This window comes from Mus musculus, chromosome 1, assembly GCF_000001635.26.
Source record: "Mus musculus strain C57BL/6J chromosome 1, GRCm38.p6 C57BL/6J".
Taxonomy (NCBI): domain Eukaryota; kingdom Metazoa; phylum Chordata; class Mammalia; order Rodentia; family Muridae; genus Mus; species Mus musculus.
Window position 1 is genome coordinate 10013603 of NC_000067.6, and position 10984 is coordinate 10024586.

The window sequence follows — 10984 nt, forward strand, 5'->3', positions numbered from 1 at the left end:
CTGCCTCTGCCTCCAGTGTGCTGGGATTAAAGGTGTGAGCCATCACTGCCCGGCCATGTTCTGCTGTTTTAAAGTTCTGTTAATTTGAGTTCATAAAGATTTTTCAGAAGGTCTTTTATGTTTAATTACTGGATTCTTTTCTATGCTATTTCCCTTTCCCCCTGGGTCAAGCAGTAACAAACACATGTATTTAATAGCACCAGTGTCAACAAAGATACATTTGTGGATTTTATAGAAAAGACTTAACAAAGAAAAAGGACTTCTAATGGAAGAAAAGGTTTAGGTTTTTACAATGATAATAACATGAGGTCAGGTTTCCAGGACTTTTGCTTGTGTTTTAAGAACTGAAATCAGAGCCTTTTGTCCCAGAGATGGAGAATGACTGCCTTCCAGTAGAGACGCTAACCATTGTGAGTTTCTCAAGCCAACAAGTTCAGCAAACATTTAATTAGTTGTTGATGGCAGGAAGCCAAGCCAGAAACTTAGCAACCTAATGTGCTTTATCTCACCTATCTCAAAAGGGATCCATGGAAGGGAAAACACACATCTGGGCACTGCTGTTTTACCTCTGCCTTTCTGTCTTCCTTTGGTCTGTTTTCTTGAAAAGTGTTACATTCTGTCAAGCTTGATTTTGAAAATCACTGCTGTTTTTTTTTTAATTAGTGTGAAGCCTTTTGTATATTTAATAGTAGTCTTATTGAAAAATATTTTCATTCCTATAAAGCTTTGGGAGAATACATCACTTTATAGTTTTACAGTGTGACAAAAGTCATATTTCCACGAAAGGGATGAATAGATATAACTTCATCTTAAAAACAGTTTATACTTTTGATGTTTCTTTAAAGCAAATTGAAAATGTCTAGTGAAATTGTTTTCTCATGGAACAAATCTTTATCGAGTGCCTGCTATGTGAGTACTTACTATTCAGAGGATGCGAGAGGGAGTTCCTTTCCTCCATGGAAACGACTGCCTCATTAAGGGAGGCAGTGAACTAGTAAACAAACTGGGGCCAGGACAATTTCAACCGAGGCAAATCCTGTGCATGTGTGGGAACCAGTAGTGTGCTACGAGCATGTGACTAGAGAGCAGCAGTGGAGAGGAGGGAGGCCAGAAAGGGGGGAAGGGAGGATGGTGAGGTGAGGTGCAGAGTAAGAAGGCAGTATAATGACAGCATGTATCAAAGTATCATTTCAAAACACTTCTTTGAATGCAAACTGAAAATAATGATTAAAATGATGAGGTAGGTGTCTGAATCAAGCCTGTGGAGCCCTTGAAAAATAGTTTGGGTCTTGAGAGGAGGACGGAGGGAGGTGGAAAGTCACTGAAGACAGGACTCTGAAACAGAACCAGATCCTGAGGGCCTTTGGGTCACAATGAATCATCTGAACTTCATTTATTTGGTATTGGGTGAAACCTAAGGCCTTGAGCACATTAGGCAAGTGCTCTACCACTAACGATTCTATTCGGAATCCTTTACATTTGTAAAGAAAATCTTGAGTCATGTCCTGATAATTTGAGGCTAGCCTTCTGAGTAGCTGGTCTTTGAACTGTGGCCCAGGCCCAGATAGAAAGACAGTTTCATAGTAGTGTTTACTTTATAAAGAAGAATACAAGCTTCTCCTCTGTTAGGAGGAAAAACAAAATTGTATTTAGAGCAGGGGGTGGGGGAGATCGCCAGTTATTGTAAGTTAAAATTCAGAGTCCTGGGTCATTTTTTTTTTTTTTTACAGTGTACTATTTATGTAAGGAATAGTACTGACGATGCCCTTAGCAATCTGATGATGCCCCTGAGGACTAAAAAAAATATAATTTTAATTTTTATTCTAAATTCTTAGATTCAATACAGCTTTTCTCTTTAGTGAAATAGGCTAGGCACATATTAGTTTTAGATTTTGAGACAAATCAAACCGTTGAGGTTCACATGTTAATGAATTTCAATATCAATAGTTCTAACTTCCTTACTTTTAAGTTCTGTGGTATCTCATTTTCTTCTTTTAATTACTGTTTATTATTTAGGAATTTTGCATCATGCTCCCAATCACACTCACCTTCCAGCCTTCCCATGTCTGCCTCCCTTTTCCTATTGACACTCCCTCTCCACCACCCAAGTCCATTTCGTGTGGTCCATATATTCACTGTATGGTCAAACTCCTAGTGGCCAGCCCCAAGGAACGATGAGTCTTTTTCCACCTGCACTCTCACTAGAAGCCATCAGCTGAGGGCAGCGATGCAGTCAGTGGTCATTGTCCTGTGCCTATATCACTGCTTAGTGCTGTGAGCTAGTGTGTGGTGGGACCAGTTCTCCCTTACACACAGACATGAACATGGCTTCAAGAAGCAGCCCTGACTATGTGTATCAAATGGGCTTTGGTGGTAACATGGGCTTCAGACATCACAATGGTCCTAGGCTTTGTCAGGACCACTGAAGCACTTATGGTCCTCAGCGACTGTGCAGACCGCACCTCTAAACGGCCTCAGGTGGGTTATACCTGCCACTCACATCAGCATGGCTCCCAGGAATAAAGCCTGATGACATCACTGAGGCATCAGACAGCAGAACAGTCTGCACACGTTCAGACACCAGCATGGCCTCCAATGGATCTCGTCTTGGACCTCTATCTTGGACCGCCATTGTTGCCCAGAGCCAGGGGAATTCTGAGGCAGGTCGGTGGGTTCAGAAATTGAGTCAGTATCTGCATAAGCTACTGGCTGTTGTACTTCATTCCACGGACCCTACCGGACAATGACGGCGAGAAGACGTCAGTTCTCTCTCTCATGTCACCACCATCATGTCTCCAGTTCCACCTCTACCCTGGAGCGTGCACGGCTATCTTTCCTCCTCTTCTTCACATATTTGTAGTGGAACATAGAGTGGTGCTTAGTGTTTTCTAGGCACCTGGGGCTGCTGTCTAATTTTTTTTTCATGTAATTCAGGCTGACTACAAACTCCCCAGTAGTTAAGGGATGACCTAGAACTTCTGCCCCTCCTGTTGGGATTACAGGTATGTAAACCACACCAAGATAATATATTGGGCGCCGGGCGTGGTGGTGCACGCCTTTAATCCCAGAACTCGGGAGGCAGAGGCAGGCGGATTTCTGAGTTCGAGGCCAGCCTGGTCTACAAAGTGAGTTCCAGGACAGCCAGGGCTATACTGAGAAACCCTGTCTCGAAAAACAAAAACAAACAAACAAACAAAAATTATATGTTGGGATGAAACCCATAGCTTTGTTTGTACCCTACCAACTGGGCTACACCTCCTGCCCTTTTTGTTATTGTTACATGTTTCTCCCCTTTAGGGATGTGTGTGCCTCATACATTGTGTAGTCAAGTTTTAAACTCCTAATCCTTCTGCCTCCAGCTCCTAAATGTTCACTGTAGTTCCAATATCATTTGCATACCAAGTGAACTTCTCTGATGCTATAGAACATTCTAGGTGGTGGTAGTTACATTAGATTGTGTCCTCATATATAAACTCACAGAGTAATTAATTTTCTAGTCAATTTTATGTTGCTGCAAGTCCAGAAACCCAATTATCTCAATCATGCTAAAAAGTCATACAAAAAATGATAGATGAATTTCATAAAGGGTGAAGTAAAAAAAAATAACATGTATCTGTTTAGTGGGCACATTTAGCATCTCAGTACAAATAACAAATTGAACTGAACATGAGGTGTTGTGAAGCATTAAGTCACAGGGTAAAAGTAACCAGACAGTAAATATTTACTTTGAGATGATTTTATGTCTACTACTTAATAAATAGATGCATTATCAATGGCAAACATTTTTAGAGTTTCATGATAGATATTTGTAATACTCTAAAATCCAATATAAATGTCAAATACAACTCACTCTAGACAATATGCTTCTTTATGCATACGCTTTTTAGATTTTGAAAGCACAACTGTAGTTTATCAAAATGTGCCCCAAGGCACAATACCATTTTACTGTCATTAGAAAGTAGAGCATAATTGCCTAGTGGAATCCAAAGAAAATATTAGTGCTGACATCAGGGACTCTCCAATTTGTTAGACAATTGTTCCACAGTTTTTGGCACCAGGATACTCCACAAGTTGAAAAAGCAATTAATCACTAGTGTTAGTTATCAGACTATGAGTTTAGCTGTTTCCTCTCAAATTTGGCCTGAATAACAGGGTAATTGATCCATCTATCCATCCACCCACCCATCCACCTGCTATCTATCTATCTATCTATCTATCTATCTATCTATCTATCTATCTATCTATCTATCTATCTATCTATCTATCTGTCATCTAATTTATTTATCTATTTATTTGTTGAGACAGTTTCACTGTGTAGCTCTGGCTGTCCTGGAACTTGCTCTGTAGACCAGGCTAGCCTTGAACTCACAGAGATCCACACAAGTGCTGGTGTCTAAGGCTTATGCTACCACTGCCCAGGTCCACTTATTTTTTTTTTAATAATCTGATTTCTGAGAGCAAAAATTTATGTTCCAGTCTTGTAAAAGTTGGCCCAAATTTCATATTTATTTTCTAAAATAAGACTCTCAAGTTTCTGTTTACAAAGATGAATGCCGTATCTGCTGTCAATTTTTTGATAAAGATATAGTAACCTTTAGGGACTTGTAGATTGATTTCCTCAGAAGGTACCCGGGGTCTTTAAACTTGCACTGTGGTCCAGAAGAAGGTACATAGATTTGCTGTTGGAACTTACACTGAAAATAGGCCAAAGTGAAAGAATACCCGGCTGGACTTCTAACGTCCTAACTATTGAATGATTATCTGATGCTTACATCCCAAGGATAAGCAAAAATAAGAGCCATCATTCTGTGTAGTAAATTTTCCTGTCTTTAAAATCAAAACAACCATATTTCTCACCAATACATGACTTAGGTTATAATGAAAACATTCCAGAAATACAGAAGAGACCTTGCAAACTCAGCAGCCTGTGTTCAGTTGAGTTTATTCAGCTATACATGGATACAGTGCAGACTTAGGAATATAAACCAACCCTTTTCTGAATGCCTGTCTCTTGTGCCTGTACCTCATCACTTGCAGAACTATCCTGGAAATGTCCAGCCTCAATAACATGCAATCCTCCAACTCCTAAACAGTCCCTCTGATTCACGTACAGTTACTTATATACTGTGTTTATTTTCAGGTGGCTGTTCCACCGGGCAGTTTATTTTTCTATTGTGCCAGGCAGTGCTTTTCTTGAAGTCCTGAACATCAGGTAGTCACAGTAAATCTTTTGTCAGCTGTGTTCAGACTGGATTTCTCAGAAGCAGTGAGGGATGCTTGGTCCCAGAGCTCCTCTTTAAAAATCAGAAACAACAGAGCATACAAAGTTTCTCTCTTACTGGCTCCTATGTTCCTGTGGGCACTGTTCATTTCACCAGCTTGCATGGTGTTCTATTGTTAACCAAGAAACATCAATGTCCAAGTACAGTGCCACATGAAAATAGTGCTAAGTGCCTAAGCTTTTAGCTATACATGCATGCTCATATGCATGCTTGCTTTTTCTTCGTTTACAAGTTGGCTATTGAACTTTTAAAACAATCTGGGAACTTGAAACAGCTCCAACTCTGAGATCCTGCTGAGTCCCTACTGGCTCTAGCCCCAACTCCCTATCCGCTGACCTCTCTCCCCAGCTCTGCTCCTGTTCTCTTCTGGATCATTCTATTACTTGGACATTGAGATTAAATTTTTGTGAAGACTGACATTTCCTGTATAGCATCACTAAAGAGTTAGAGAAATTATCTCTGAAAACTGTGTCACTGTACAAGAACCAGACTCCACTTAGGAAAAAAGGCTCTTTCAGCTCCTCAATAGTTCATGGCTGTAAGACAATACTTTGCAGGAAACAGCAAAAACTTCCATCTCATGGCTTAGTTTATGAACAATGCTTGCAAATTGAGTCTGGGTTTCTAAAAGCAGTTATAAATTGGAACTCTTATGTAAGATGTGTGATAATGAAAACACATTAAAACCTGCAGATAAGAAAAAAAAAAAAAACCAAAACCAAAACCAAACCAAACCAAAACAACAACAAAAAACCCTGTCTGGAGAGATGGCTCAGCAGTTAATAGCACACTGACTGCTCTTCCAGAGGTCTTGAGTTCAATTCCCAGCAACCACATGGCGGCTCACAACCATCTATCTGTAGTGGGGTCTGATGCCCTCTTCTAGTCTGTCTGAAGATAGCTACAGTGTACTCATATACATAAAATTAAATAATCTTTTTAAAAAAAAGAAAGGGAAAACCCCTTACACATATGGACATGATGGTGCATGTTGGTAACTCGAATATCTCTATGGCTAGGCAGGTGTGAGTTTAAAATAGCCTGGGCTTCAAAGTAAAAACCTATAAAAAAACAAAGACAAATGCCAACTAAAGAAAACCCAGTTCACTCCACCAAAACCAAACCAAATCAAACCAAAAACAAAAAACCACCACCACCACTAGCCAACACACCCTAACAACAATAAAAACCAGAAAGCCTTAGAGATAGGCTTCAAAACATGGCTGATGGGAGCTATCCGAGTGAAGTCAGCAATTTATTTTGGCCCTGGTGGATGGCTTCCCCACTCCCAAGTTGTACCACATACAGGTAGCCAGTTTCGGCAAATTAATTTGAGGTTTAGGTCAACATGTGGAGGACAGAGCTGAGAACACTGTAACCCTGTCTAAGACAATAGCATTCTGCATGCTGAAATTTGGTGAACCAAACCCATTCTTTTTATTTAAACAAGTTATTTCTGCTTTCTCTTTGTTAACTAGGTTACCAGTGTAAAGCTAAATGTCAAAAGTGTATGTAAGTCTTGGCCTGTAAATGGTTTTGTAATGGATCTTATTCTTAGTATACATTTGTTGTACACTGAAGGATTCCACTGAGTATAACACACATTGACTATGCTTACTACGTACCTTCTTTTAGCTCCTTCTTCTTTCCAAACTTTAACTTTCATGCCATAACTGATGTTTGTATAGTTAGATATTCATAAATGTAACTAGATGTACATGAGAGTAACCTTGTGGTAGTTATCTTTGAGTCATGGTAATGACAACTCCTTGCTCTTTTGTATCAAAATGTTAAAGAAAAATTGGTTATACTTATTTGTGTGTGTCTACATGTTACGGGATATATGTATAGTGTGTGTGTTAATGTGTGTTTGCATAGGTAAAAAGGCACCACTCAGGAATGGGTTTTCTACATCCATGTGTGGTAGTGACTAGAACTTACGTTAGGAAACTTGACAGCAAACTCTGATATAGATGAGTCCTCACTGGCTATTGTGTCAAAATCCTAAGTATTCAATCATGTCTGAGAAACCTCAACCAGCTTGTCAGTGTTCCTAGCAGAATGACTCAACATAGTACCCATGGGGCTGAAATTGTGTTACTAAATACAAATTTTTGATGTATAATGTTGAAGTTAGGCCCTGGTTCTTTCTCCCAGCCTCATACTCCCAGAAATAAGACTTAGACTCAAAATATATTTACAAATACATTGGTCATATAGCTAAGCTCTACTCTGGTTAGATATAACTTAGAATATCCCATTCATTCTAGCCTACATTCTGCCACATGGCTGGTTACCTGTGCTCAGGTACCATGCTTACATCTGGTCACATCTTTCAGGGATGTATTTCTGCACCTGGCTGTATCCCAGAATCCTTTCTGCCTTCTGGATGTCCCACCTCTATTTCCTGCCTAAGCCATAGGCTTTTGACAGGTGATTCATTATATAATACAGATGGTATTCTCTCTACAGTGTAAAATTTTCAATGACATAAAAATGGAGGTGAGAAACTGGGCTTGGTGGCACATGCTTTTAATCTCAGTAGTTGTGGGGCAGAGGCAGCTGGATCTCTGAGTTGGAGGCCAGCCTGGTATATGGTGAATTCTAGGATTGCCAGCCCTAAACAGAGAAGCCCTGCCTCAAAAAGCCAAGTGAATATAGTTAATCGAACACTGCCTCATTGCTAAGGGCACCAGAGAATTTCTGTGCGTTGTTTCCTCCAATCTCTTACAGCATATGAAGTTGGTTTTCTTTCTTTTTTTTTTTTCAGGATCTTTATTAGAAGATTTAAATTAACATAATGAGAACTGATAAAAGATGCAAATCACTAAAGTAAAAGTAAAAGAGAATCTATGTAAACAGTTAAATGTGTAGAAATGCACACAAAACAGATTCTCACAGTCTTTCAGTAGCATTCCTAACAAAAAGACAAATACATCTGGAGGTGAATTTGAGTAGGCTTTTTTTTCCTGCAAACTGGCGTTTTTATTTATTATATTTTTTATTTAAAAATTTTTTTATTAGGTATTTTCTTCATTTATATTTCCAATGCTATCCCAAAAGTCCCCCTGAAGTTGGTTTTCAATTTTGTTTGTATTACTCTGTGTGTGGATGTTTGGAATGACATGAGTGCCACAGTGTAATTACTCTGTGATGGTTTGAATGAGGATGGCCCCTGTCGGCTCAGATGGTTGACTTCTTGGTCCAGTTTGAGAAGGATTTGGAGCTGCGACCGTGTTAGAGGTGTGGCACTGAGAGGACGGGAGGCTTTGAGATTTCAACAGACTGGTGCCCCTCCCAACGTCTTTCTCCCTGCCCTCTGGCTCCTAGCTGCAGATCTCTCTACAACCAGCAGAACCACAGAGCATAGGTATAGAGGAGGGGAACAGGAGGGTCAGGTGGGGAGGTTGAGGGAGGGAATATGGGGGAAAACAGCTAAAATTAAGGGACATTTGGAGGGGATTATGGACCTAATACAATAGAAATTTCCTAAAATATATACATATACGAAGGCAATCTAAATAAAACACCAAATAATGAGTTCCCAACTGGCCATCTCTTGTCACCAACTGAAACTTCCAGTATGGGTACTGAGTTATATCCCAGTTGAGTTGTTGGCCAATGGGTCTGAAGGAAAACCCCAGACAAAACCCCAGGCTTTTACCAAGACAATAGATCGCTCTCCATAAACTGACAGCACGTCTCCATTGCTGAAGACAACACCTATACAACTCCTTGAACATGGAGAAGTCATGCTAGTGCCTGCAGAGTACCTATGTCCTAGCATCTTTGGTATAGGAAGGTACTCTGCAGGTGACCAAGAACCGGTACACATCAAGGCACAAACCCCTAGATTGACAAATGTGTCCTGCCTGCAAGATATGCTAGGGCAATAGTGCCACAAAGCTTGTGGGACTGACCAACTAATTGATTTAAGGTCCACTTCACAAGATGGAACCCATACATGATATTGCTTGGGTGACCAAGAACTAGAGACTGGATAGTCCAGGACCTATGGTAAAACCAAATACTACTGGTCTAAAAAACAAACAAACAACAACAGCAACAAAAAAACCCCAAACCAAAAAAGCGTAGTGACAAAATGATTCCTAATGACATTCTGCTACACTGATAGATCAGTGCCTTGCTCAGCCGTCATCAGAGAAGCTTCCTCCAGCAGCAGATGGGAATAAACACAGAGACCCACAGCCAGGCATTATGCAGAGAGAGGGACCTTGGAACACACATCCCTAAATGGGACGTCAAATCTGTCCTCAGAGGACAGGGAACCTTGAGGAAGAGTAGACAGGAGCGTGGGAACGAGATGGGATGGAGGACACCAAGAGAACAAGGCCTTCTAATTCAAACAAGCTCAGCTCCTATGAGCTCACAGAGACTGAGGCAGCAAGCACAGGGCCTGCACAGGTCCTCTGTACTGTGGCTTCCAGTTTAGAGTTTTCATGGGATTCCTGAGTATATGCAAGAGTGGCCTTCTCTTGGGCTCTTCTGTTTGTGTTGTCCAACATCAATGTGATTTTTAAAAGAAATCTTATACTTTATTTTGTCATGTTTTGTTATCTCTTAGAAGCCTGTTCTTTTCTAATGAGACAGAAAGGGAGTGAATCTGGATGGTAAAGGAGGCAGGGAGGAACTGAAAGGAGTAAGGGGAGGGGAAACCATAATCAGTATGTGAGAAAATAATGCATTTTTCTATATAAGGGTGTAAAAAAAAACCAAGGTTTTGTGAGCTCTCTGTGGTTCCCTGCTGCCCTCATAGACTCTGGCTCTCTTAAACCATAACCCAATTAAACTTTTTTTGTTGCCTTGTCATGGTGTTTTGTTGGTGCAATAGAGAAGAAATGGTTGGAGGACAACTTGAGAAGTTGGTTTTCCCTCACTGCTTTATGTGTGTCCCACTGACCCATCTCAGGTGGCCAGACCTTTACCCTCAGAGCCATCTCACTGGCCTTTTAAGTCCCTTTGAAAGGTTCCCTTTCACAGTTTGTTTCAAACACTTGTGTGTCTGCAGTCCCATGCCCTTGCCTATTTAAAACCACATGGTTCTACTCCCTTTCTTCTCCATGGCCTCTCATGCCGCCTTTACCGTTCTCTACAGTGTCCTTAGAGAGAACAATGCTGTACCTTTCTGCTGTTCAGCCCTCAGTGCTGCGAGGACCGGCTCCGTGGGCCTGTAGCAGGGTGACTCTGATCACCTCTTGTGTCACCTTGGGTATTTTCCAAGTGCACCTGGACAATCCGAAGTCTGACAGAAACACAGTTCACTGTTGCACCCCCTTGCAGTAATAGTGACCCCCTTCCCAGTCCCTCTTTTCTGGCTAAACCTACTTTCCTTCAAATGGACCTTCTGCAAGCCTACCTTACTAACCCCTTTGGATCAAGCATTCTTCCCTGAGAGTTCCCTGACACACAATCTCTCTCCAGAGCAGCTAGCTTTTGGCCTTCACTAAGCTCTGACCAGATGCTGGCATGCCTCACTTGCTAACGGAGCTCTAGAAAGTGCTCCTGCCCTCAGTCAGGGAGAGGCACTCAGTGAGCATCTGAATTGCCAGATACCACATGCTTGGCTGTCTCTAGGATATAAAAACATTAACCCAGGAGTGATGTTGTGAGCCTGGAATCCCTGCATTTGGGAGGCTGACTGTGCTGCGAGTTTGAGGCCAAACTGGGCTACATAGACTCAG